Below are 27,982 nucleotides of genomic sequence, written 5' to 3'. Positions count from 1 at the left end.
GGGGTGGAATGGGGGATTCACTCGTGCACGCAGAAAACTGGGGATCTGCCAACTTGAGGTTTATTGTGTTGCAAATTTAGTTGCAACTCTGAATAAGTTTATTCTGCCACAAAGTTTGCTTGTAACTGGTGACTGGCAAACTTCTCCCGGCCTTCTTCAGAATGGCCCTCAAGAAAGCGATTTACATTTAAAATAAATCCCCAAGATAAACTATCGGGGATGAGTGTTGCTTCCAACAATCTCCTAAAGGCCTCATTGTCAGCCTGCCTCCCCACTGCCCCCCCCATCTCTTTTCAAAATTGCTCAGTGGGATCTGGTGCAGAGAAGCCTATCACAGCAAAGGAGTAGATGCAAAGTCATCAAAATAAAAATGGCATTTCCTTCCCAGTATTACCGTTCAGAGCCACCAAAGTATTTTAAAGATAATCTCATCTCATTTTTGACGTTGTTAAGAATTCCCTAACAAAGTCAGATGCTTGGCAAACATCTCAGTAGCTACCTGTGAAGCTTCAGCTCCAAGTCATAAAAGTAGGATTAAAAAAGGTAAAGGACCCCTGACAGTTAAGTCCAGTCGCGAACGACTCTGGGGTTGCGGCGCTCATCTCGCTTTAATGGTCGAGGGAGCCGGCGTTTGTCCACAGACAGTTTTTCCAGGTCATGTGGCCAGCATGACAAGCCACTTCTGGCAAAAACCAGAGCAGCGCACAGAAACGCCATTTACCTTCCTGCCGGAGCGGTACCTATTTATCTACTTGCACTTTGACATGCTTTCAAACTGCTAGGTTGGCAGGAGCAGGGACCGAGCAATGGGAGCTCACCCCATTTGAGGGATTCGAACAGCCGGCCTTCCAATCAGCAAGCCCTAGGCTCTGTGGTTTAGACCACAGCGCCACCCGCATACCTCATAAAAGTAGGATAGGTACCCCTGCCCGTACGGGCCAGTCGTGTCCGACTCTAGGGTTGTGCGCTCATCTCACTTAAGAGGCTGGGAGCCAGCGCTGTCTGGAGACACTTCCGGGTCATGTGGCCAGCGTGACGAAGCTGCTCTGGTGAGCCAGCACCAGCGCAGCACACGGAAACGCCGTTTACCTTCCCGCTATAAAGCGGTACCTATTTATCTACTTGCACTTAGGGGTGCTTTCGAACTGCTAGGTGGGCAGGAGCTGGGACCGAAAGACGGGAGCTCACCCCACCGTGGGGATTCGAACCGCCGACCATACGATCGGCAAGTCCTAGGCACTGAGGTTTTACCCACAGCGTCACCCGCGTCCCCTTAAAAGTAGGATACAAGAAGCCTAAAAATTAGCAATGGTAACAGCCTATGCTTCAGAACGTTTCCTTGGATGTAAGTTCTATTTATTCCAAAGGGATTTACTTCCAAGCAAGTGTGCTTGCAATGGTAGCCTCCACTACCCCATTACTGGCTCAGATAACTGCTTACAACTTGCATAATGCACAAAAGCAGCTTCCAATGTACCTCACTGGGCTGATAATTACAATTTGGTGAGTAATACCAGTCCCTTGCCATTTGATAAAAGGCAACTTTGAGTGATTGCTCTTTGAAAGAGAAGCAACAACAGAGCACTGCAGTCCCAGTTGCAGTGCCATCCTCCTCTTGACAGTGGTTAAATTAAGGAGTGACAAAGTGAACTCAAACAGATAATAATCTGGTTTAAAAATGGCCACAACTTTATGGACTACAGATGAGGCTGAAACTTTGGCTCAGGCATTGGGTGTGTAGTAGATCTATTCCAATCTTCTCCCAGAGGGCTAAAGCCGTTTCAGGGTCATGCCAAAGATTATGTTCCTTGCCCCCCAAGATGCTGATCTCCAGAGGTGGACATAATCCTCCACTGGAAGCTCTATGGCCCATCTCCCCCATGCTTGGCTTTGGGACGGAGACTTCCCCCAAGACCCCTCTAATGGGGTACCCTGAATCCACTGCTGGTTCAGGACAGGGTGATGCCACAGGGTGATGGCAAGAAGTGAGGATGAGGCATCAACTGTCTCCCACCCAGGAAAGGGGCGAGCAGCTATTCTAGTACAGAGAGCAGCACTACATGGTCAACAGGATGGAGTGTGCAGCTCTTGCTAGACTGTACCACTTCAGTGCTGTGAAGGAATAGATTTCTTTACAGTGAAGTGAAAAGCCACAGTGTGGTGTTCGTACGGAGCCCCCAGTCATCTCATGGACTATTGACCCGTACACCACTAATCCACTGCCACCAACCAGGTCCTCCCCAGTAAATCTCTTAGTCTTGGTCAGGTTCTCAAGTTAACAAAGAAGAGTGTAGTTTACTGCAGACACAAACAAACTTTAACTGCATTCCAAAAGTTGTTACTCTTTACCTTCTTAGTCTTCTTTTATCCTGTCTCTTTCTCTTCTACCTCCCCTCACACAAGAACCAACTGCCCTAACTGTCTCTCTATGTCCAACTGCCGGCCAACTGCTTTTCCAACTGCCTTTTCCCAACCAACCAACTAAAACCAACCAACTACCCGCACCCAAACCTCGGGCTAAGCCCTTTTATAAACAGGTAGGCTCCGCCTCTAGCTTTCCTATTGGTCTACATTTTAACCCTTTCTCTCTCCCCATACAGACATTTTCAAATGAATGGGCAAACGCCACACACAGCATCACATGTCATAGCATATTACATTTACCAACCTTCTAGTGACACCCAAGTAAGTCTTTGCATTAGACCAGGGATGGGGAACCTGTTTCTCTGCCTGACTGCAGCTCCCATCCTCAACTAGGACTGTTACGTATTCTTGCTAGGGCTTATAGGCATCCAACAACATTCCTTCATTAGATACCGTATTTTTCGCTCTATAAGACGCACCAGACCACAAGACGCACCTAGTTTTTGGAGGAGAAAAACAAGAAAAAAAATATTCTGAATCTCAGAAGCCGGAACAGCAAGAAGGATCGCTGCGCAGTGAAAGCAGCAATCCCTCTTGCTGTTCTGGCTTCTGGGATAGCTGTGTAGCCTGCATTCGCTCCATAAGACGCACACACATTTCCGCTTACTTTTTAGGAGGGAAAAAGTGAGTCTTATAGAGCAAAAAATACGGTAATTAAGAACATACCTTTCTTTGAGACCTCGTTGTGGTCTTTGTGGAAGTTGTTCAGTTTAGTTGTGTATTTTTTTAACGTTTCCTTTATTGCTTGACTGCTTTCCTTATACTGTAGTTGAAGTAGATGTGGGTTCACGAAAGACCCAAGGCAACGATTCAGCTTAAAGGCTTTATTGAGGCCTCAGGAACAAACCGGGGAAACAGGGGAAAGGGTCTGATTTATATACATTTTGGCCAACCCCTGGCAACACCCACCTAGTACATGATTGGCTGCTTTGCACCAGGCAGTGAATTACAATGCAGGCCAGGCTTCCGAAGCCTGCATTGTGATGTGGACTCAAGCTCAGAGCAGGAGACATTATGGAATATACCCAACATGTATTTTTTCATGTCATAAGCCACCTTGAGCATGTTTTGAACTGTGGAAAGATGGCGTACTGATATAATTATGTATGTATGCATGTATGTATGTATGTACAGAGCCCTGAATAACTTGGGATCCAAATAATTAAAGGAGCACCTTCCCCAGTATCTACCAACCTTGGCTTTGAGATCATCAGGAGAGCTTCTGCTGGTGGGCCTGTGGGACCTCCTTGGTGGTGGCACACCAGTTCTGGAATTCGCTCCTGGTGGACACTTTGTAGGTTCCCCACTCCCCACTATTATCTTTCAGACAACAATATAATACATACTTGTTTGACTGAGCCTTGTGTACACAGCTGGAGTGGAGCTCCAAATAATGCAAAAGTCCACTGTCCACTGTGTTGTATTTCATCACAGAAATGGGTTTTAGCTGTTCTTTTATGTGGCTTTCATTAATTTTTTTTGTTCTTTGTTAGCCCCCCTTGACCCCTATAGGGCTGAAGGGTGGGATACAAAAACAGTAACACTCCCCACCTCCCTGTTTTGGAGACCAAGTGAAACGTGAGACTAAGCCCTAGTGAGGATGCTACAGCTAACTCCCCAGTGCGCTATCTGTATCCGCATCTTCTCTTCATGACCCTTTACAGTGTCCATAGGGAGGCATCAATGTACGTAGATGTGGCTGACACATCTGCTGTGTAAGGTGTGAATCAGGCCTAAGTGATTTTTGTCATGCCTTCCCCCTTCTGTTATTTCTAGGCTGATGAAATCCCCATGAGATCTTGCAATGGAGCTAAAGCGTACGTACCGTATTCATTTCCCTTCTTGTGTCTGAGTCAGGCTCTGTTGAAATGAATTATAGTTAGAAATGGGCATGTTAGATATGAATTTGTGATAAATTAGGGGGAAAGAACATGGTGAGTGTATTTTTAAGCCACTAGCCATGACATGTGAAGTCTGATATTTACAGATAAATATACCTATCGGTTTTGCAGCGACAACCGTTTAGGTACCTGGAAGCAGAAATCAGCATATGATAAAAACAAACCAATCCTGGGCCACATAAAGGAAAGGACAACAAAGTAAAACTGCAGTACTCCCCAGCCAGCTGCCATATCGTTGACCAGGCCTGTGGCCAGGCCACTAATGACCGCTCCCCACATTAAATGGGGGGCGCCCTTTGCGTGGTCATGCACAGCCGCCGGACCCTATGAGGCACCATTAGCACAGGCTTGGCTTCTCCTTCTCCAGGTGGAATACCTGGAGGTCTCTGCCTACCTCAGCCAGTTGCCCAGTCCCACCTGGGGAAGTGTTGCCAAGGTGATCAGGCCAGGTAGGGGGAGGGACCACCCTGCCCACACAATAGGGGGAGGATCTTACCTGGGAATCATCAGTTGGCTCCAGAGCTTCTCCCACCCTAACCACCCTCAGTTAAGACTTCTTTTGCAGGTTAACCTCTTCTCCACAGGTAGGCGGGCGCTGCTACGTCAAGGTCGCTGTTGAAGGGCTGGAAAGGAATTCTCCTGCATTGGCAGGTTTGCCTTTCCCATAGCAAAACGTCACAACTTTGGCAGTATCAGGCTTTGGGCAGAATGCTTTAGTCTACCTTCCCTAAATTGGGGGTGGGCGTGTAGCAGTGACTTACGTCCCCCTTCTCTTTGCGGCAGCGATACCAGGGATCCCCATTAAAGAGGTTGTTTTGAGAGGAAGCTTTGGCCGTAAGCTGAGAGGTTGTCATTGCTCTCCCCTGCGACGGCGGCATAACGGGGGCGGGCTCTCTCTGCCTGAACATATGTTCTCCAGAGCCGCCCATCCCCCCACATACTGGATAACCCTGATGTTCCCCAGATCCCCAGCAGGGGACTGGGAGGGATAAACGCCCAATGCCTGAGCCAAGGTCTACCCACATCTGAAACATAATAAAGTTGTGGCCAATTTTAATCCCATAGCACATTGTCTTGAGTCGTTATTCCACACGGGGGCCGCCCAGGGTTTGGGGGACTCTGCCTGTCCACGCAATGCAGACTTACAGGAGAGGGGGAACCACTTTGTGGAGTTGAAATCTGCAAGATCATGCAAAGAAAAAAAAGAAAGAAAGAAAAGATGGTCTCAGACACATTAATAAGAGAATCTCCTCCTTCTTTGCTTCTGACAAAGCTTGATCACAATTGAGCATATTTCTGTAGGCAACTTGAACCGATCCACCTAAATATAATTTAAAAGGGAATGCAGCTTTTAAACATGGCATACACCAAGGTGATGTTGTTGTTGTTGTTTTTAATTTGGAAAGAGTTCTTAGGGTTTTGATCAAAGTGATCCAAAGTGAAGAATGTCAACCAATATTTATGAGCATTAGCATTATAGTGATATGATTAATCTTCTTATGCCTTTTCTATTTGACAGGATTGTAGATAACATGGGTTGTTGTTAGCTCCTTATTCTAAATCAAGAGCCCATTTGTTACACCTGCCTGGTGAAATATGGGGCACACAAACCCTCAGTCACTAATGAAGAGCATCCTAAGGTCCATACGTCACTCAATGCACATGATTTCTTTACACTTGATTGCTTTGCAGCCGGCGTCACATTTCTGCTTAGCTTTCAACTTCTATTCCATACCCTCCAACTTTACTCCGATGAAAATAGGGACGCCCCATTCCATAATTATAATTTTACTATTTATACACTACACATCTAACTGGTTTGCCCCAGCTACTCTGGACAGCTCCAACATATCTGATAACATAATAAAACATTAAACTTTTAAAAAAACCCCTTCGCTATACAGGATTACCCTCAGGTAGCTTGGGGGGGGGGGCAGATAACTCCATACCCTCCAACATTTATCCAATGAAAATAGGAACATCTTAAGAGAAAGCGGGACAATCTGGGATCAGATCAGAAACCTGGATGGCTTCTCTAAATCAGGGACATCCCTGGAAAATAGGGGCACTTGAAGGGTCTGCTAAAAGGTAGAAAAGGTAAAGGACCCCTGAATGGTTAAGTCCAGTCAAAGGCGACTATGGGGTTGTGGCGCTCATTTCACTTTCAGGCTGAGGCAGCTAGCGTTTGTCCACAGAAAGCTTTCCGGGTCATGTGGCCGCATGACTAAACCACTTCTGGCACAATGGAACACAGTGACAGAAACCAGAGCACAGAAATGCCGTTTACCTTCCCACCGCAGAGGTACCTATTTATCTACTTGCACTGGTGTGCTTTAGAACTGCTAGGTTGGCAGGAGCTGGGACAGAGCAACAGGAGTTCACCCCATCGTGGGGATCCGAAGCACCAACCTTCTCATCGGCAAGCCCAAGATGCTCAGTGGTTTAAACCACAGCGCCACCCACGTCCCTTTTTAGGAGGGTCTGCTATTCCCTAGATTACTATATATTTTATTATTTTATTATTATTTATTAAATTTGTAAACTGCCCTTCACCCACAGATCTTAGGGTGGTTCACAACATTTTGTAACTGGTATCTGCCTATATTGGGGGGGGGGGGAGAGAGAGACACTTGGTCAGCTCAGGTCAGAGAGAATGTGACCAGATGGAGTCTTAGGGACCAGACAGAGGTACCCTCAGCCTGTGTCCCAGAGGATTCCTACCACTGAGTTTGCGCAATTGGACAGCACCTCTTCTTCCCAGTTCATTTCCGAGCACAATTCAAAGTGTGGTGCTGATCTTGAAAGCCTTAAATGGCCTTGGCCTAGTATACCTGAGGGAGCGTCTCCACCCGCATCATTCAGCCCAGACACTGAGGTCCAGCGCTGAGGGCCTTCTGGCAGTTCCCTCATTGCAAGAAGTGAAGCTACAGGGAACCAGGCAGAGGGCCTTCTTGGTAGTGGCGCCTGCCCTGTGGGACGCCCTCCCATCAGATGTCAAATAAATTAACAACTATCTGACATTTGTAAGACTTCTGAAGGCAGCCGTGTTTAGGGAAGTTTTTAATGACTAATGTTTTAATGTATTTTTAATCTTTTGTTGGAAGCCGCCCAGAGTGGCTGGGAAAACCCAGCCAGATGGGTGGGGTATAAATATATTATTACAGTGGTACCTCTGGTTGCAAACGGGATCCGTTCCGGAGGCCTGTTCGCAACATGAAAAGAGCGCAACCCGCAGCGGCGCGTCTGGGCACACGTGGGTTGCGATTCGCCACTTCTGCGCATGCGCACGATGTCATTTTGCACTTCTGCGCATGCGCGAGCGGCGAAGCCCGGAAGTAACCCTGTCCGGTACTTCCGGGTCACCACAGGACGTAACCTGAAGGAACGTAACATGAAGCGGACGTAACATTGAAGGACCACACATCTGCTATTGGGTTCCTGAAGCACAGATTCACACAAAGCGGCAAAACGTCCTTGCAGGTTATTAACAGGATTTTTTATTTGAAGTGCATATGCAGAACAAAGGTACAGGGCGATAAGTACGCAACCTGCGCACCCAGTCAGGGCGCCCCCCCTTTATATAGATTTGCAGAATAGAATACCACCTGATCTCTTGTAAGCCACCTGATTTCTTGTAAACCGAAAGTTATGGCAACTTCCTATGTCCTTACATGGGCTTGCCCCCCTCCCCCTTCCTTCCTGCATCAGCCTCTCCACGCCATGAAGCTCGACACGTGTTCAAATGTAAAACATGTGATTTATACTAGTAGCAATAAAATGGGGCTTTGTCTCTTGCATTACCCTCCTCCCTTTCACTCGCCTCCTTGTCTTCAGTCTCCCCCCCCCACCCCATCTGGGGCCAGAATAACACACATTCAACCTTGCTCTTATCTTTCACCGCCTAAGCCTAGAGATTCCAACAAGAGGCCCATTTGCACTGTAACATTTAAGCATGTCCTTCTGGTTGGTGTAGAAACCTCCCCTTTTGGGATAAAAATAATAACAATTATATTGTAATATGCCCCTTCAACATGAGGTATGACTGTATTGTTATTATTATTATTATTGGTTTTTGGACTGGAATCCTTCCCAGTCATAAGATGGAGATGCTGAGAATTGAAGCAAGGACATTCAAAGCATGTGCTTTGACACTGAAGGCAACACTTTCTCTATGGCACGATCTCTGTGGTAGCCCGTTCATATAGGCAAAGCATCACTGGCTGCTGTACTAAATCATCAAGTGATGTATATTCAAATGGGAACCAGGTTTGATGCCAGGGATTGGCTGGAAGAGGAAGAGAGGTGGCAGCCAATAGTCCAAGAGGCACCTGAGAGGGAAGCAGACTTCAAACTGGGTTCAGACTGGTGGAGCAGGGAGGAATCATCAGCAGAGAGTGAGGGGGAAGGGGAGAGGCTACCAGCCACAGACTCCTAGAGGAGAAGCAGGGGCTGTGTCTCCTGTCCTGCAATACACTTCTGATTCAGCTCCTTCCCCGTCCCCCTTCTCAGTGCAGGAAAGAAGACTCGAGGAAAGGCTAGAACAATTAAGAAAAGCTGAGTCACGGCGAAAAAATGCATAAATACAGGGGAAGAGAGGACGGAACTTTAGCTTCTGCAACTGACTTGCTTAGCTGACGGATGTGCCATGAGCTGTCTCCTTGGTTACTGGGCAATAGAGTTAATTACTGTCAAGCCATGCCTGTTTCTGCTTACGGCATTGAACCACAGACGGAAGGGCTTTTTTGGCAGCCTGACACCTGATGACTGGCAGAAGAATCTATGAGCTGACTATATGTATGAGATTATATGAAAGTTCCGTTACATCTCCGATATCCCATTCATACATCGCTCCATGACTGCAACATCTATTGATGGGTATGCTATGTGTGAACCACCCGATAGGTGTGATATTATCCTTAACTTGTCCATCATTATCTAGGCAAAGGGGGTAATGGAGCAAACCAATATAATCTTCTAATTCAGCTTGTCTCAAAAAAACCACAACAACCTGCAAGGAACATTAGGCTATTCTAGTTCTGCTCACCGTGTACATAATGCCCATGAATGAGGGAACAGATTTGCAATAAGTGTAATACCAGATGTAGCCAATTCTTTTGCAATTGAATAGATTTTGAATCCAGTCCTAATATACAGCTTTCGGTAATGACCACAGCAAAAATTCACAATATCCAATCTTAGCCCAAGCATGGGGTTGGCACTTACAGCATTTAGGAAGCAACTTAACTGCTATAGATGTGACCATAGAACAGATGCCTGCTATCTTCTTTTCCAGGCTTCACCAACTGGGCTGTAGCAGCTGAGATTCATGGAAACTGAAGTCCAAAACATCTGCAGCGAAGCAGGTTGAGGAAGGATGCTCTAGCCCAGGGATGCCCAACAGGTCGATCACTGGTAGATCCTCGGGAGGTTTTGGTAGATTGCGGTCGATCCATGGGTCCCTTTCCGGCCCTGCCCCCTCGCCCCGCCCTCCATTGCATGATCTGCTGAATGGAAGATGGAGTTTACTGATTCAGGTGGATAGCCGAGTTGATCTGTCATAGTCATAATAAATAACAAGATGAAAGATGAATTTTTTTTTTAAAATAATTCCAGTGGCACCTTAAAGATCAACTACAGTGGTACCTCAGGTTAAGTACTTAATTCGTTCCGGAGGTCCGTTCTTAACCTGAAACAGTTCTTAACCTGAAGCACAACTTTAGCTAATAGGGCCTCGTGCTGCTGCCGTGCCGCCGGAGCACGATTTCTGTTCTCATCCTGAAGCAAAGTACTTAACCCGAGGTACTATTTCTGGGTTAGCGGAGTCTGTAACCTGAAGCGTATGTAACCCGAGGTACCACTGTAAATATAAACTTTCAAGGTATGAGCTTTCGTGTGTAATACACACTTCGTCAGATACTCTGGAGCAGAGGTTGCTTCAACCTTATAACTGTTGATGACTGTTATGGCAGTTGGTTCCACAGGGAAGGGCAAGGGATTTTTAAAGCGATAGATGACCAAAATAAGCTTTAGTATGTATAATGGGACATGAATCCAATATCTTTATTCAGACCAGGTCTCTCCATTAATTTGGTAATGAGTTGTAATTCAGCAACTTCTCTTTCAAGTGTATTTCTAAAATTCTTTTGCAATAAGACAGCGACTTTAAGATCTTGTATAGAATGTCCTGGGAGATTGAAATGTTCTCCTATTGGTTTCTCTGTTTATGATTCCTGATGTCAGATTTATGCCCATTTATCCTTTGGCGTAATGTTTGTCCAATATAGAGAGCTGAAGGGCACTGTTGGCATTTGATAGCATATATAATGTTGGAAGATGAACAATTAAATAGGCCTGAGATGGTATGTTTGATGTTATTGGGGCCAATAATGATGTTGTCCGGGTGTATGTGGCAGCAAAGTCGGCATCTAGATATGTGGCAGCAAAGTCGGCATCTAGATATATTGCAGGCTCTTGTGCCAGTGTCCATGTTAAGTCTGGTTGTTGTATTATTGTGTGTGAGGAGCTTTTTATGACATGTAACAAAGACACATGAGAGCAGAAGCAGCAAAGCAAGCTGGGAAGTGCTGGGACTGCACAATCATTTGGGGCTACTAAAGTTATTCAGACCTAACTGCTAACTGTTGAGTCACTCTGACATGTGACTTAGCAGCCAGTTTCTCTTTGTGCTCTCTTTAAGTTTTCAGTCAGAGTCAGTCTGCCTCAGCTGTGAGCAGAGTCAGTATGTAATGTCAGTCAAACTGTTTGGAACCATGTTGTTTATGAAGAAGTTTATTTTAACTCAGTAAAGCTTTCATTCAATTAAAAACTCTGCATTATTAATTTACGCTGCGCGTCAGTTTCAGATTGGGTGTCTTTCTGTGAAGGAAGGTGAGGACAGGTGACCTCACCTAGGCCCGAAGTCACCCCCCCACCAAAGCAGGCTCAAAGCTTCTCAAAACTTTTCAAAATCATTTTCTCAGCAGCTAAGCATCAGAAACATTCCGCTCTGCTGTAACAAAGGTAGAGAACAGTCCATTGTTTCTCAGGCCTTTCTCATGCCTTTTGGCCTTGCTAAAGAACCACATTGCAACTTGCTTTCTGTCCGGGAACCATGCCAGAACAAGAGATTGAAACATATCTGAACACTCTGAAACCCCTTTCCTGGGAAGGGCGCCAAGAGTCCAATAGTCCCAAGACAGCTTTCTGTTCATGCTCAGAGGAACTTATGGGGCAGGACTCTGGAAGGAGGAGAAAGGAGGAGGGAACTGGAAAGGGGTATATATGCTTGTGCACATGACTGTGAACTTCGTGCATGCTTTTTGTGACTTACCACACTTGCTCCTTCTACCAGTTCATGGATGGTAGAAATAAAAGCCTTTTCTCCGAAACTATTCCTTGAGTGTCTGTTGACTCCCACTTCCCTTTCCCAGACGCAATATTTTTCCCACCCGAGGGCAAAGCCTCATAAGGCTACATCTGTAGGCAATGAAAGGTTTTCCTCCCAGAGCTTGGGAAAGAGAGCTGTCATTGTCTAAGAGATTTTGCAAATCTCTGATGATGCGTTGAACTGTTTTAACTTGAGAGCTGTATGTGATTACTAGTGGTGGTCTATTGTTTTCTCTTTGGGGTATCCGTCTGGCTTTGTTACTGAGTGAGGCTGTTTGTTTCCCCAGTGATTTGTCGGTGAGTGGCTGTCCCTCTTCCCCCCCAACCCCCCCCCATAAAATCTGGGTTTTCTTCATCCCTAAAAAAACTCAACAACTTTGACCTGAACCCCCCCAAAATGGGGGTAGATCACTTCCAGTTTTTAATTCTGTAAGTAGATCGCAGTCTCTTAGGAGTTGGCCACCCCTGCCTAGCCTAGCCTAACAGGATCTAGACATTGCTGAACTACAGCTCCCATCACCACTGTGCACTGGCCATGCTGGTTGGGGCTGCTGGGAGCTGAAGTGCAAAAACACCCCTAGGGCCACAAATGCCCCACATCCCTGTAGTAGATAGCTCCACTTTGCTTTCAGCAGGGCAGCAGGCTGATGAGTGTACTCAAAATTTACACCTAGGCCTAAGTATCCTGTTGAAGGAGAGACTGTTGGAGAGGAAAAGCATGCCTTTTTCAAATTTATAAAGCAACAAACTTGTGGACAAATGTAACATGGTTAACGGTTGTATCTAATGGGATTATTTTTGGTTTCTGAACACAGCACATAATTGTGAGAAAAACAGAAATCCTTGGTGGAATTCATGTTTTGCTGGAGTTGGAATGGCTCCTTTTCTTGCTGTGCAGGCAGGGTCCATCTTCAAATGACCTAACCCGAGCAGTGGTGGACCTTGAGGTCTCAAATTTCAGCAGCAACCTGTGCAACACCAAAATTTGGCACTCCCGCATCTTGTGCCCCAGTGTCCCCTGCAGCCCTCTTGAGGCTCCATGCCCAGTGTGGCCAAACTGGCCGTGCTCCCCTAAATCTGCCTCTATCCAGTGGGGGAAGGACCATTTTACACTTCAGACCAGCTAGTCGAGCAAGGATTACCTCTCAAAGCCCACAACTCCATTGATGCAGCAGGAACACATGACATGGTTATTCCCATCTCTCCCACAGAGCAACTATAAGGTTGCAAATTGAAAACAGCCCCAGCAGGAACAAATGGAACATCACTAACATGAACTGGATTAGAAATGGACATGTCAGGAATTCTATAGGGAGCCCTAGCTACCATCCCACTTGTACTATGCCAACAAAAGTCATTGATACAGACATGACCCAGGCAGCTGAAAGAGGAAGGGGACAACTGGCCTCCAGGAATAATTTCCATTTCCCTCTAGAGGTCCCTGGATGGCAGCCCTGGTACTCAGTATAACTTAACCAAAGAACATACACAAAATAGTTTTTTCAACAGAGGTTCCTAGATACTAGGGATGGCCCCTCCTCCTAGTGTGCAGGTAGGGTCCATTTTCAAATGACTTCTGCAAATATGTGCTGCAAATCTATCTACATTATAGGTGTGTACTGATTTATGTAGGCTCCAGGGCACTCTTTCCCAAGTTCACAACAAAACTGTAGACACGACAGAGTGGTCGCCACATTTCTCTCACATGGAGTCCTTGAAAATGCCCTGACTAGGACATCATTCAAATAGGGGGGCACCCACAGCCCAGAGTCCTCAGATGGGCTACCAGAACCATCAGTACCTTGGTAAAGACTCCGGGGGCAGAGGTGAGTGGAACTGCCCTTCCCTCCTGGGTGTCAGGGACTGGACTGGGGAGGAATGGTGGAGACCACCATCCCCTCCTCCTGAAACTTCCAGAGAAGAAGAAGACAGTATAGGTTTATAACAATGGTTTGCAGAAGGTCACGGCTCAGAGATAGATGAGGGGCAGAGCTGGAAAATAATGGGAGAAGGGGGGAGGGAAGAGAAACAGAGCCAAAGCAACTGGCTGATATGTTATCACTAGAAAGCATTCCAGACCCACCACCTCCCAGAACCTGGCGGGCCTTGAAAGTAGGAGAGCAAAGAGCTAAGAGACAAATGGCCTTAAGCAGCCACCGTAAGGGGTGGTGGTTGATGACTGAGAAGGCAAGGGCGGAGGAGATTACTCTGAGAAATGCTATTACCCCAAGAGGCTACCTTTCTAAGCCTCTCTGTGAATATTGAATAAAAGACTTTGGTAAGAGCTTTTCCTGTCTATATATCCCTTGCTGGCTGCCGTGGGGCAGGGGTCGAATTTCCGGACATGTGACATTGGGTGAGGTTGTTTGAAGAAGGACCTTCACCTACACACCAGGAGGAAAAGCCATCTGAAGTATCAGCACTGCCATCTGGGAACATCTTTGGAAAGAGCTAAACATTGGTCCCTACGTCTGTGGCTAATGTATATGAACGATGAGGACAGCATTCCCATTATCCTGGGATGCTATTTCAGATTTCAGTAAGCGTGGGGGAAGTGTGAGGCCTCATCTGGACCATGTCTCAGGTGTAATTGCTGGCATCTCTGTTGAAAAAGGCTCTCAGGTAGCAGGCCTGGGAAGGACCTCTACCAGAGTCCTTGGCAAGTCACTGTCTGACTGTCAGAATAGCAAATGCTGGGCTAGAAAGACTAATGATCTGGATCACTATAAAGCAGATGTATACGTTCATAGATATGTAAGAGATTTCAGTAGCATGGGGACAATATTCTCATTAAGGTTTAAAGACCTCCTGTTGGATACATTCAAGGTTACATTGCAGAATTTTAAGAACTTTTGTTGTGGTTACTTTCTGTACTTCAAAATAGCTACAGCAATGCAAGAGGAGCAGTCCCACTTTCTAAGCTTTTGCCTTTGACATTGCAGCTAGCATCAATACATTTTAACAATAGTATCAAGGTTATTTTGCAGCGGGAACTCACCGGGACTCAGTTCTGGCACCTCTCAGGTAAGCACCATTGCCGTTACGAGAGAACAATGGAGGTGTTCATGGTGAATTCTGGCACCTCTTTTTTTAGAAAAATAGCACTAACAACATCAACAACATTTATTTGCAACATTTTTACCCTGTTCTTCAGCTGAAAAGGAATCACAAAAAGCCAATAAAAATGTTGTAGTGATCAGAGTGTTGGACTATGAACTAGAAGACTAGGGCCATGAACCTCACTAGGTGACCTTGGAGCAGCCATAGTCAGAGTAGGCCAATTTAAATGAATGGACATGACAGGTTTGCTAATTTTAATAACTCAAGTCTCAGTAGAACTTGGTAGGATACAACTCTCAAGTCCCAGGCAAGTAAGATGTAACTGTGAACAACTCCATAGAGATAAAATTGTATTTTTGTGCAAGACAGAATGGACAGAACTATCGGAGTCACCGGCCCAATAATGAAACGACTTTAGAACATGGAAATCTACGTGGGTGGGATTAATTATTATTCGTCACAGCTTCAACTTTGCACAAGGGTTCAAATCCTGTTTGCCTGGTTTCATGTTTGGGATGAAAATGAAATGAAATGAAAATGCAGCTGAGAAACTGAAGAGATTATCCACATTCCCTCATAAATGTGGCTCATTCTCCTGAACAAAACTGCCTCTGAATCAGGGGTTGGACATCAGGTAGAGGCTGGATATTGTCAGACTCTAATAAGCAGTCCCAGCTAGCATGGCCAATGGTCACCGATGATGGGGGTTGTAGTCCAACAATATATGAAAAGCACCAGGTTCCCTTCCTCTGATTCAATGTACACATATTAGACATGACTGGTAGTTATTATGACTAGAAAGGAGACCTCTCCAGAGCCTTTCCTACTAATGGTATGGTCTCATCCACACGCAAACAATGGTGAAGAAGGAGTTTCTAAAAGCATTTGTTGATTTCATTGTTGGCTGCTGCAAAATGATTGAAGAAGAAAACGCCATTTCAAAGCAAAAGCCTATAGCTACTGCAGCTGAGCTTAAGTAGGTTCAGGGGTACTGCGGCTCTGACACATCATTTCTCTCAGTTTCAGATCTAACCACATTTCAAACTGACAAGCAAATGGTGTCGCTGAGTTGCAGTGTAAATTTCTGTGTTCAAGAGAAGGCATCATGTCTTAAAAGCCCGTAGCAGTATGTATTGGAAGTAGTATCATACCACTTTAACAGCCATGGGAATCCTGGGAAATGTAGTTTGTTAAGGATGCTGAGAGTTGTTAAGTGACCCCTATTTCCTCACAGAGCAACAATTCCCAGAGTTCCATGGGAAGAAGGATTGACTGTTAACCCTCTCTGAGGACTGTAGCTGTTAGGCTGTTGTGACTATTTTCAATTTCTTTTCCACCAGTCTATTTTTTAAAAAGAGAGAACATAGTAACCATAACATTTCCCTTGTCACTTTTTTTAAATGAGAAAACAAAACAAACAAAAATCCATTGAAAAGTGAACCAAAATTGCTAACAACTTAAGACTAGGAACAGCATTATTAAGATTCACTTTGCCTACACTGTAGACTGATAAAAGGGGAAAAAAGAAATGCTTTGGGGAGATAATTGGTTTCATGTATCACATTCCTGAATATATCCTTGAGATTATTTAGTCACAGTTATGATGAAATATGATTTTTAAAACACAGGAAATGCACTGAGATTATGAAAAGCTATTGTGATGTTACTTCGGGTGCATATGAACATCTCATTTTTTAAATATATGATTGCAGTGTTCACATTTTTCCATTTAGGGAGATCTATGTAATGAGATCCTGTTCATTATGAAAAAAGATAGGAAGAAACTATTTTCATTCATATTACTTGTTTCAATAATGCATTCCCACCAAGATCTGATTGGATAGCATTGTATACAATTATCTTACCTGTATAAAAACACGGTCTAAAAGCAGTAACTGCAGCAGAGGGAAATTATTATTTCATGTTATGAATATTTAAAATACAATTTATTTTCTAAAAGAGGGTAATTCCCAGCTTTATTCAAATACATAGAACAGCAAAGATTATTACCTCATTAAATAAATACAAGAAATAAAATGCACTTGGGGGGGAAACATTCTTATTCTTTAAAAAAAGAGAAGATAACATGTGGGTGGTACAATAAATGGTTTTATTCTGCTGTGAAATTGAAGTTCCGTTTTCAATTTTTAAAAACCCAATATGTGAATTGCAACTTCAGATATTTATATGTCTCCATAGATGAGAAAAGTCATCTGCATTTCTTATTCCAATTTATTCTCTCTGAAAGATGACATCAATCAGGAATCATCATGTGAAATTATATCTCAGGTCTTTCAAATCTGAACTGCCGTGGTGAAAAGCATGGAACATAGTATACTGGAGTCACTTTCCATTGTGTGTTTGTTTGCTTTATTTCAGAGGAAGTTCCAGGAGTAGCAATTCACAGGATCTATTTTCTCATTAGATGAGAATACTGGTGCCAATGCTGTTTCTTTGATGTGTGCTTTTCATTTTACACTGCAAGCTATCTCTACACATGTTACAAGCATTCATGTGAAAATGGGTGCAATTGTTGATTCCCCCAATAGAATTTTTTATTGATTTTAAGTAAGCAAGAACAGTTCAAATATTGTAAACATTCCAAGCCTCAGATGTAACTAGTAGACATTTCGCTTACGTAGATCATATATTGAGTGCCTAATCATATAGACAACTCTAAATTTCTAGGTAAGTTATTGATTAACATTCTGCCACCTTGTGCACACAGATGCGCAAACTGCATACTCATTGATCAATCCTATTGCCCCCCAAGTCTACCTGAAAAACTTAGCATGTGAAGAGATTTGAGTTGGTTGTTCCAGCTCAACTGTATGGCTGAACTTTTGCCACTTTGTAACTAGCCTAAGTATTACTTCCTGTGCAACTTTTCTGAAGCGCATGAACCAGACCTTTGAAGAGTTTGTAAGTAAGCCATTTTTTTTCTACTCTGGAGGAAGTGGGAAACTTTGGAGGGAACTTTGAAGGGCATATTTCAAAGGTCTAACATCCTATACTTCCACAATTTACTTTGCTGTATATTTTGTGACTTTAAATTACTGTACTGCTGGGATTCTCTCGCCAAGAATACTTGTCCCAAAGTTGGATCTTGGCCTCCAGGGAATCCTTCCTTCCTTCCTTCCTTCCTTCCTTCCTTCCTAACCAATCAACCAACCAACCAACCAACCGACCAACCTGCTTTTCTCTATGTCACACAGAGAAATGCAGAAGAGTGGTTTCACCCCTCATCTGCATCAGTAGATGTCTAGCAACTATCAGTTGCCATCATGGTCCACCAATGCTCGTTTAAGAAAACATCCATGGCCATCTGTCATAGATGCTTTAGTTTAGATCAGGGGTCGGCAACCTAAGGCTCATGGGCCACAATTGGCCCATGGGGGTTGTTTAACCGGTCCATGGACCCCCGCTGCCTGCTCAGTCAGTTCCTGTGTGCCGCGCTAAACTAGTGTGGAGCAGAGCGGCGACCACCTTCCGCGATGCTGGCCGGCTTCCCAAGCTGTGCACGCCTCCTCCGTGCCAGAAGGAGTGCTGGAAATAGCGTTTGTGCATGTGTGTGTGTGTGTGTGCGTGTGTGCGTGCACACACTCCGGCTCACCTTGGCGTCTGCGGGACTGTGAACCTGCCCAAGCCACAAAAACTTTGCCGTCCCCTTGTTTAGATTCCTGCATTGCTGGTCAAATCAGTTATCATCAAATGGACACAAGATATAGGGCACAATATACAATTTGAATATTGGGAAAAGCTGTGGAAAGTGGATGTGAAATTTACAGATTGTTCTCTTTTGAAAGAAAATTATATGAAAATGATGTGTAGATGGTAAATCACACCAGTACAAATAGCAAAAATGTACAAAACCCGGTCAAATAGATGTTGGAAATGTAAAGAAAAAGAAGGTACTATGTATCATATGTGGTGGGAATGTAGAGAAGTTAAAAAAAATTGGGAAATGATATATAATGAATTGAAAAAAATGTTTTAAATGACATTTGTAAAGAAACCAGAAGAATTTTTTTTAGGAATTTCAGGATGAGACCTGACAAGAAAAACAAAGAATTTATTTATGTATGCCACAACAGCAACAAGAGTCTTGTTAACACAAGGATGGAAGAAGGAGGAAATCCCAATGAAAGAACAATGGCAAGAAAAACTGATGAGTTATGCAGAGTTGGCAAAGTTGACACATAAACTATGTGAGAAGGACAATCGTGACTTCAAGGAAGATTGGGAACTTTTTACAAACTATTCAAAACAACAACAAAATGACTTGGACTCCTTGGCAGGTTTTGAATAAACACCCACAAACTTATTAATAGAATATATGACAGATAAAGTAATGATATGTACAATTTTTAACATGAAGAGAATAATATGTGTAAACAAATCAGAGAGGGGAGCTGAGGGAAGTCTTTGGTGGGGAGGTGAGGGAGGGATGGGGAATAAAAAGGGTGTGTGTGTAATTGATTATTTGGATTGATAATTTGTTTTGTTGAAATGGTTTAATAAAAATATATTTAGATTCCTGCATTGCAGCAACTTGAATGAGATGACACTTGGTGTCCCTTCCAACTCTTCAGTTCTATGATTTTATGATCTCTTCCAGCCACATGCATCCATAGAGCAAAACATTTAGCTGTTAGATATTCAGAAGCCTTGGGATTACTAATTCTTCCCTTGTCATGGCTCAATCACAGCCCTGTTACATCATGTATGCCTTGACAGAAGTCACAGAAAAGCATCAGCCGTCCATTACAATTTCTCACATACCATAAATGAGATCTACCTCTTTGATGTCAACGTCCCATGTCTCATTTGGCAGATTTGTCATATTATCAGGACTTCAATTGACCCACGGTTTCCCATTCAACTTTGGGGCTTGTGAAGTAGGAATAGCTTATAAATATGTACCAAGTACTATTTCCAGCACTAAGGGCTGCTTCAGACTGTGGTGTTTGCCTGTTCTTTTTAAAATGTCTGTACAGGGGGAGAGTTAATAGGTAGACCAATAGAAAAGTCAGAGGCGGAGCCTACCTGTTTATAAAAGGGCTTAGCCCGAGGATTGGGCTGGTTGGGTTTAGTTAGTTGGTTGGTTGGGAAAAGGCAGTTGGGAAAGCAGTTGGCAGACAGTTGGAATTAGAGAGACAGTTAGTGCAGTTGGTTTTTGTGTGAGGGGAGGTAGAAGAGTTAGAGACAGGATAAAAATAAGACTAAGAAGGTAAAGAGTAACAACATTTTGAATGCAGTTAAAGTTTATTTGTGTCTGCAATAAACTACACTCTTCTTTGTTAACTTAAGAACCTGACTGAGACTAAGTGATTTACCGGGGAGGACCTGGTTGGTGGCAGCGGATTAGTGGTGTACGGGTCAATAGTCCACGAGACGACTGGGGGCTCCATACGAATGCCACACAGACATTCAAAATACCTGCTCCATCTTGACTCTTCTGAGGCATGTATTTGTTCATGAATTACACCAGGTTACAAGGGTCATTGCAGTGATTTCCACAACTGTGGCAATACGTTTATCAGTCACCATAATAATAGGAACTGCTTGAAGGAAGCGACATTTATATTCCTGGACAATCCCAGTCCATGGGATGTATCAGCAGAGACTGCCTGGTCCTCAAAACATATTGCATGGATGAGTTTTTTTATATATAAAAAAGTTTGAATCAGACTGATTTTCAATACAATAAGTAAACATTATAATTATAATGAGTGAGGAAGCATTAGGCACGCACCTCCTATGTATAATAATAATAATAATGGAAACATTATTGATATGTGGGTGTCTTCTCATTACCAAGGCCAGATTCAAAGGAAGGAATGTCAAAGTTCAAGAAAAAGAAGAGAAAACAAGGGAGAGAAGATGATGGAGGTGGAGAGGATCTTTGATAACTGGCTCTTTGGTGTACAGAGCATTCATAGGGGTGGTGCAATTGGCTGAATTTAAGTGGAGATGAGTGGAGCCAAGTTGTTAAGGTTGGTGCTAAGAGCTTAGACACTGTTTGGTGACTCTATTGCAATGGACTAAAGTGAAGTCTTTTGCCAACAGAGCATTATAGGGCACTGGAGTCTTGTTAAGACACTGAGAGGCCCAGGGCAAAATGCTTATTTGAGGGCCCCTCCCTGAAATCCCACAGCACAATCCCACAGCACTTTGTGTCAGTTTCATTTCCCCCTCAGCTGGAAAAATATATATAATACTTGGAAAAAACCCCAGCTATATTTGACATCAGAATATTAACATTTTATGACTAAAGTTAAAGAAAATATTTACACAAAATGACAGGCTGCATTCATAATATTTAAAAAGTCATCTCATCTTCTCCCCGCCTAGTTTTCTTGTCAACAAATTCAGTGATGAGATTACCAAAAAATATTTCTCTCAGAAGATCCCAATCTATAGATAGAACAGATAATGATGACTGTCTTGACTGTAGCTTTGTGGAATGTAACTTATTTTTTTTAATAAAGACTAATTTGGAGAATGATGTTTCTCCTTCAGCATTCAAAATTGGCAGAATTAGATAAAGGCTGAGAGCTATGATAGCATCTGGGGAAGCTTCAACCAGATCCTTACTGTAAATTATCTTCAAATGACTATGTGCAGTAGTCTCAGATCCATCACACACCCCTGCAGTATCTAAGAAATGAATAAAACATTTTAGTTTAGAGGATGGAAAAATTTGCAGAACATTTGGGTAAGCTCTCACAAAGGCTTCTGCATCCTTTTCCAGTGCACCATTATTTTGGGAAGAACTGTTCAGTTTTGCCAGGAATCCAAATATATTCACAGCTTCTATGTAAGCACTGGAGATTATCTAAGACACAGTAGTATGCTTCCACCCTAAATTTGTCTCTTCCTCTTTTGCAGTTACTTTTTTCCATCTGAGAAAACAGATCTGTGTCTCTGAAGATACAGATTCCATTTGATTACTCAGTTCCTTTGCCTCCTCTTCAAATTATTCAAAGTTGTTCTGTATATCAACCTGGACACTGAGGTCCAGCTCCGAGGGCCTTCTGGCAGTTCCCTCACTGTGAGAAGCGAAGCTACAGAGAACCAGGGAGAGGGCCTTCTTGGTAGTGGGGGAAGAAGAAGACGAAGAAGAAGAGGAGGAGGAGGAGGAAGAAGAAGAAACAACGAGAGAAACAGCATCTCTCTCCCCTGACACAATATAAAGGGGCCTGGTTTTTGAATTTTTTTGTGGACACAGTCAAATCTGTGCAGGACTTTGTGCCAGAATACAGCATAAAATATATTTCAAATGTTTAAAATTTCTTTACCAAAGAAAATTCTAACTTCTTACTTAAGTCACCTTTCCCATTGGAATCATTGGCAATCTTTATCAAGGCTTCCATATTACAGTCATAAAAGATGACAAGAGTTTGTGTAGCATCTTCTCTACAGGACTATCTTGTTTGAGACTGGTTTTTCAATGTGTTTTTGGGTGTATTCTTGTTATCTGTGGATCATTGATCAATATCGCCTTGAAGTATTCTCCACCTGTGTTGGGCTATCACACTATTGCCTCGGGCTTAGGGGCTAGTGTTAGCTTCCAAAACACTCACATTCCTTGTGGGGTCAGGCAAGTTCCCAGCACATGTGCAGGGTGGATGAAAGTTTCCAGCAGGTGGAAAATTGGTGCTTGGATTCCTACCAAACTCTGGTAAGGAAGCATGTAACCAATACGAATTGTGGCCACTTCTAATCCACACCAGTCTCCGCATCGTTGTTGCTCCCAAACAACACACCTCGCTACATGTGGATACACAATGTATACACTTCCTTTTATGCACTGGTTTCTGTGTTTATAAGACGGCTGCAATGGCAAAAATTTAAAACTCTTGCCGCAATGTAATTTACCAGGGATTAAATATTGTGGGGTTTCGAATAAACCATCCATTTTATTTGCCCTGATGGTGCCAAGCAAACCTTCCATGCTCTCTCCTTTGGAAAACAAATTGCGTTCAGAGCTATCAGATTAATGACGCTTATAAATAAATAAGAATCTTCCATTTACTGTTAATAGAAGACCAGCTGGCATCCCACTGTTCAGCCGGAGGGGCAGGAGGTGCCGACAGAGATTGGTGATAGGTTGCCGAGTCATTTTTCATTTCATCGCTGCTGCAAAATGCTTGCAAACGCTGCGATGCATAGATCTCTTCCTGAATGTTAGTTATCACACTTGCCTAACAGAGAAATAAGTAATTAAAGTTTAATATGCAGCATTTAGACTATCTACATCTCTCTGGAGGCTACTCAAAGGAAATTTGGAAAGAATGAAGCCAGGGTTTGTGTGTGTGTGTGTGTGTGTGTGTGTGTTTAAATAAACCTATTTGATACCCAGTTCTAATCTCGTCAGGTTTGTATGGGAAATTGGATAGGAACCTCAAGGGGCAGGAGTCGCATGGTTCCAGTACGTTTCTGCTTAATTAAACAGAACACATGGAAAATTGTATACTTGCTCAGTGGAAAATCTGTAGTTTTCATTGATTCAACATGGGAGATAACCAGGTTTGCACCGGTGGCTCTGACTACAAGATGTACTTATCTAGAGGAAGATATGCAACATTTTGGACCTTACTTGCTTATGTAACCTGGAGCTACTTCAGTTAAGTAGTTTTGGCTTCATTTCTGTGCTTTGCATCTGTTCAGCATTGAATTATTATGTACAACTGTACAACTTTCCTTCTACTGAGCCATCACAGCCTACCAACTATGACAGGGGGCCCACCATTGGTTTAATAAACCTGCTGCCCTCCCCACACCAGTCTAGGACTGCAAAATCTAGGGTGGGGTCAAGAGTATGGCCTATATGTTGTATTTTGTTTGGTAGGTCATGCAGACCTGTGCTTAAAGTGAGTTTTCTATTTTTTTTTTATTTTTGAAATATTTTTTATTGGTTTTACAAAATAAATCACACAATTAACAATATATTTTTTTAATATTAAACCTAAAACAAGATTCTTCCGAATCTTAGGACTTCCCTCCTCAGGTCCTTTAAATATCTTAGTCAACTACATATTACAGTTCATCCAAATTACAGTCCTCCAATATGTCCAAAGTCTTTGTAACATTGCAAGAGTTATTCAAAGCCTGCCAGAGAGTTCAAGTGTTTACAGTGTTCTTTTAAATACAATCTATATTTGTCCCATTCTCTACTGAAGGTTTGATCCTCCTGATTTCTGATTTTCCCAGTCAGTCTAGCCATCTCTGCATAATCAAGTAGTTTCATTTGCCAATCTGCATTTGTCGGCGTATTCTCCTTTTTCCATCACTGGGCAAGCAGCATCCTTGCAGCTGTAGTCACGTACATGAACAGTCTTCTCAAATTCTTCGGTATATCTGCACCTAAAATTCCTAAGAGAAAGGCTTCTGGTCTTTTGACAAAAGTTATTTTAAACATTTTTTTAAAATTCATTATATATCATTTCCCATACTTATCTTTTTTACAATTCCACCACATATGATAAAAAGTGCCCTCTTTTTCCTGACATTTCCAGCAGTGAGTTTTCTAGGATAAAAAAATTAGAAAACGTTCTGAGAAAAAATGTAATTGTGTATGAATTTTCTTGCAGATCAATGCAGAAATCTGTTAGGACAGACTTTTGAAGACATGCAAAACTGATATAGAAAGGAAATATGCTGGCCCATCCAACCCCAATATGAACATGGTAACTTTGCCTATAACATAGGAACATCAGTGGAAATGTTCATGAAGTGTCTTATCAATACTGATACGGATGTATTTACAGTCTTCTGTTCTTATTTTAAGACAGAATACAGATGATTCTCTGGTGTTCTCCAAGCAGTGACCACACCCAGATCTGCTTAGGTTCAGCAAGATGACCTTGTCCTGTACCTTTGGATCATTTTTCTGGAATTGCACTGTGCATCAAGAATAAATGGTATTTAGACATTGCTTCCACTTCATCTATGGAACATTCGTGCAGAATTCATGAGGGCATTCATGAAAACCATTATTGAGGTAACAATTTTTGATGTTCCAGGCCCAGAACAATGATGAACAATGATCTCAGTAACCAGGGCCGTCTTAAGCATATGCAGTGCTGGGGTGCAAAGATCCGTCTGGCACCCCCCCCCCAGTTTCCCAGAGTTGTTGACCCTTTTTTAGGGGGGGCAAAGTTGTTGGCCACCTCAGCTACAACACAGGAGCCCGAGGCGGCAGCGGTGGCAGCAGAGCAAGGCCGGAGCCGAGCGCCTGGGGGTGGGGTGGGCAAGCATAGCCCAGCACAACAGCAGTTGAGCCCAAGGCTCATGTGAGCAGCATGTGCTGGGCGGGCCTCTCGATGGCCCGCCAATCCCAGGTGCGCAGGAGGGCGGAGCTTGCCCACAGCAGAAGAGCTTTGGTACTCCGATGGGCTCTTCTCCACTAGGCAGCAGCTGTCGGCTATTCCCAATCCCTGGACTCCAAATCTCAACCCCGGACTCTCGACCTGGCGCCCCTGTGAGCCCAGTGCCCAGGTGCCCTGCACCCCTAGCACCTATGGGTAAGACGGCCCTGTCAGTAACAACAACCCTGTAAGGCAGGTAAATGGGAGGGGGATGAAGTGAGAGGCTTTCCTATAACCACCAAACAACTCCATTCCAGAGGAGAAACTTGAACGGGAGGTTTCTTTGCTCATTGCTCTTAGCTATGATATTACGCCGTCTTCCTACAGCAAGACAACACTGTATTGCAAGTTGCACACAGTGTAAGGGTGGTCCCTCGTCCTACTCGTGATTAATAAAAATTTGCATAAAGAGTAGAAATGCTGATTGATTTCTAAGGTTGTAGTCAAGGGTGCGGAAATCACACAGCCCAGCCACTTTGCTTTCCCGACCTTAAATAAATTCACCGGCACTATTCTTTCCTTTAGCGCCACCACAATGCTATTATACATGTGGCGTATTACATGATGAAGTGTTCTTCAGATAAAGGCACTGCAGGTGTTGGAGCTTAATGGGTTGTTCATGTACTAGAATTCAGTCATAAACCAGAAGAGAAAAAAAGGTGCTGTGCCGGGGAGGGGAGCTGTTGATGAAGCAAAATGCTGAGCTCAGTATTATAACACTGTGTTGAATTGATGATCTTTGTGCTTTGCTATTTAGAGTGCCAGTTTCCAGAGTTAACAGTGCAGCTGGCGGCTGACCTCTTATTCACCAGCATCCTCGACTAGATACAGACAGTGTTGCTGCCTTCTCCATGAACTAAATTATGAAAATGACATTGTCTGTTCTTCTTTGGCGATCACTCATAGCCGAGTAAGATTGTCTTCTATAAGCACGGTTTTAAGTGACTGTGGAGGCCAGTTCTGGATCCACACGTCCTTCCGCAGTGGGGACATAGGTTTCCAGGAGGGAGTTGGTCATAGTGAGGGTTTGCCAAGCATGCCTTCCTCTTCCTCTTCCCATATGCGCCTCCTCCCTCCAATGACAATGTGTAGATCACTGCCAGTTATTTTATACTGGGAGTAGATCACAACCTCTTATGCGTTGGACTTGCCTGCACTATACAATTGGTAACCAACAAGATGCCTTCTAGATGCTGTAATTCCATTCCCATTTTCCTCAACCAGCAAGGGCAAGGTTCAGGGATGATGGGAATTGTAGTCTACTAACATCTGGAGTAGGGATGTGGGTGGCACTGTGGTCTAAACCACTGAGCCTTGGGCTTGCCGACTGAAAGGTCAGTGGTTCGAATCCCCACAACAGGGTGAGCTCCTGTTGCTTGGTCCCTGTTCCTGCCAACCTAGCATTTGGAAAGCATGTCAAAGTGCAAGTAGATAAATAGGTACCACTCCGGCTGGAAGGTAAATGGCGTTTCCGTGTGCTAGTCTGGTGCCGGTGTTCCATTGCACCTGAAGCGGCTTAGTCATGCTGGCCACATGACCCAGAAAAACTGTCTGCAGAGCAGACAAACGGCGTCTCCCTCAGCCTGTAAAGCGAGATGAGCGCCGTAACCCCAGAGTCATTCGCGACTGGACGTAACTGTCAGGGGTCCCTTTACCCTTTCCTTTTACCTAACATCTGGAGTGCTCCATGTTGGCTAACCCATGTACTATTTATATACAAGAGAGTTAATTAAATTGTTTTGCGGGTGTCAAGTCTGATAAAATCCACGAGTCTTTGTTTCTCAGCAAGCCTCTGGTCTGTTTTTGCAGAGATCCTTTTTCACAAACGGCTCCCGTTCTCCCCCATTTAGCAATGCAACCTCAACATCTTGTCAGATTCATTTATTCCTATTGGCAAGCTGGTTAAAGGCTTGTAACAGGGTGAAGACCTTTTGCGGACCCCGTGGGCTAGTGAGGGCAGACCCCTGAAAAAGATAGAAAAAAGGAGGCGTCAGATTAATTGGGGGTAGATGCAACAAAATGGTGCCATCTCGGCCATCAGGGATTTAAAAAGGAGTTCAATAGAGAGAGAAGCTGAAGGAAACTTAATGAGCTGCATGGAGACCAAATGCTCCAAATCTCCTCAAAAGGGATTGAGGCTAGATGGAAGGGCAGAACCATAGCAGCTAATTCACTGACCAACCTCTCTTGCAGTTTCTGGATAGCGTCTTCATAACTACAACAACAACAACAAATTTATTAAATTTGTGAGGTCCATGCCTTTACACAAAATACCATAAAACATTATTAAAAGATAAACAAAAAGATTATAAAAGTAAGCTAAAATTCATGCCATGCTGTCCCAGCAAGGAAACTACCCAATAAACCCCACCATTCAGGGAAGAAGATACAACAACAGGTTAGGAGAGCAATGGGAGGGACCTCACCGTTTCATCCAGGAACCATACCCTAGTTTTCATAGCCTTCACCACAAAGACCGCTACCACGTGAGAAATCCGTGGATCAGCGTCCACCAGTAAAAACTTTACTTGGTCCTCAGAGTTGACTATTGATTTGGGAATAGTTTGTAACATCGCATCCCTGAAGGCCGAATAGATGGGACAATACAACATGTAATGTATGAGATCCTCTTTGGTTCTCATATAACAAGGACATATCCGCTGCTCTACTGGGATTTTTGCATATCTGCCTGACAGATAGGCCGTAGGAATGGTTTGAAAACGGGCCATAGTAAAGGCTCTCCGAAGAGTGGGATTGGTGATATTCGCCAAGTAATTGGCGCAGATTTTGACTGCTTTCAGTCGGGGAAACCAGTGGGAGGACCCTGGGATCTGTATT

At 43.8% G+C, this 27,982-nt stretch overlaps 1 long non-coding RNA gene across 2 annotated transcripts; it reads left to right on the top strand.

Annotated features, from left to right (window-relative positions):
* The first annotated feature begins 17,948 nt into the window (after nt 1–17,948).
* Nucleotides 17,949–26,046, top strand: LOC308458538. 2 transcript variants are annotated; one of them, XR_013977534.1, is made up of 5 exons: nt 17,949–20,234; nt 20,593–20,767; nt 24,368–24,463; nt 24,565–24,777; nt 25,902–26,046. It is a non-coding gene; the product is annotated as an uncharacterized lncRNA (long non-coding RNA). The 2 variants fall into 2 exon arrangements; XR_013977535.1 differs by lacking the exons at nt 24,368–24,463; nt 24,565–24,777; nt 25,902–26,046 and adding an exon at nt 21,663–24,360.
* Nucleotides 26,047–27,982: the final 1,936 nt, after the last annotated feature.

The sequence above is a fragment of the Podarcis pityusensis genome, assembly GCF_964106645.2.
Source record: "Podarcis pityusensis genome assembly, chromosome: 1".
Lineage (NCBI taxonomy): Eukaryota > Metazoa > Chordata > Lepidosauria > Squamata > Lacertidae > Podarcis > Podarcis pityusensis.
This window is presented reverse-complemented; position numbering and strand designations above follow the sequence as displayed.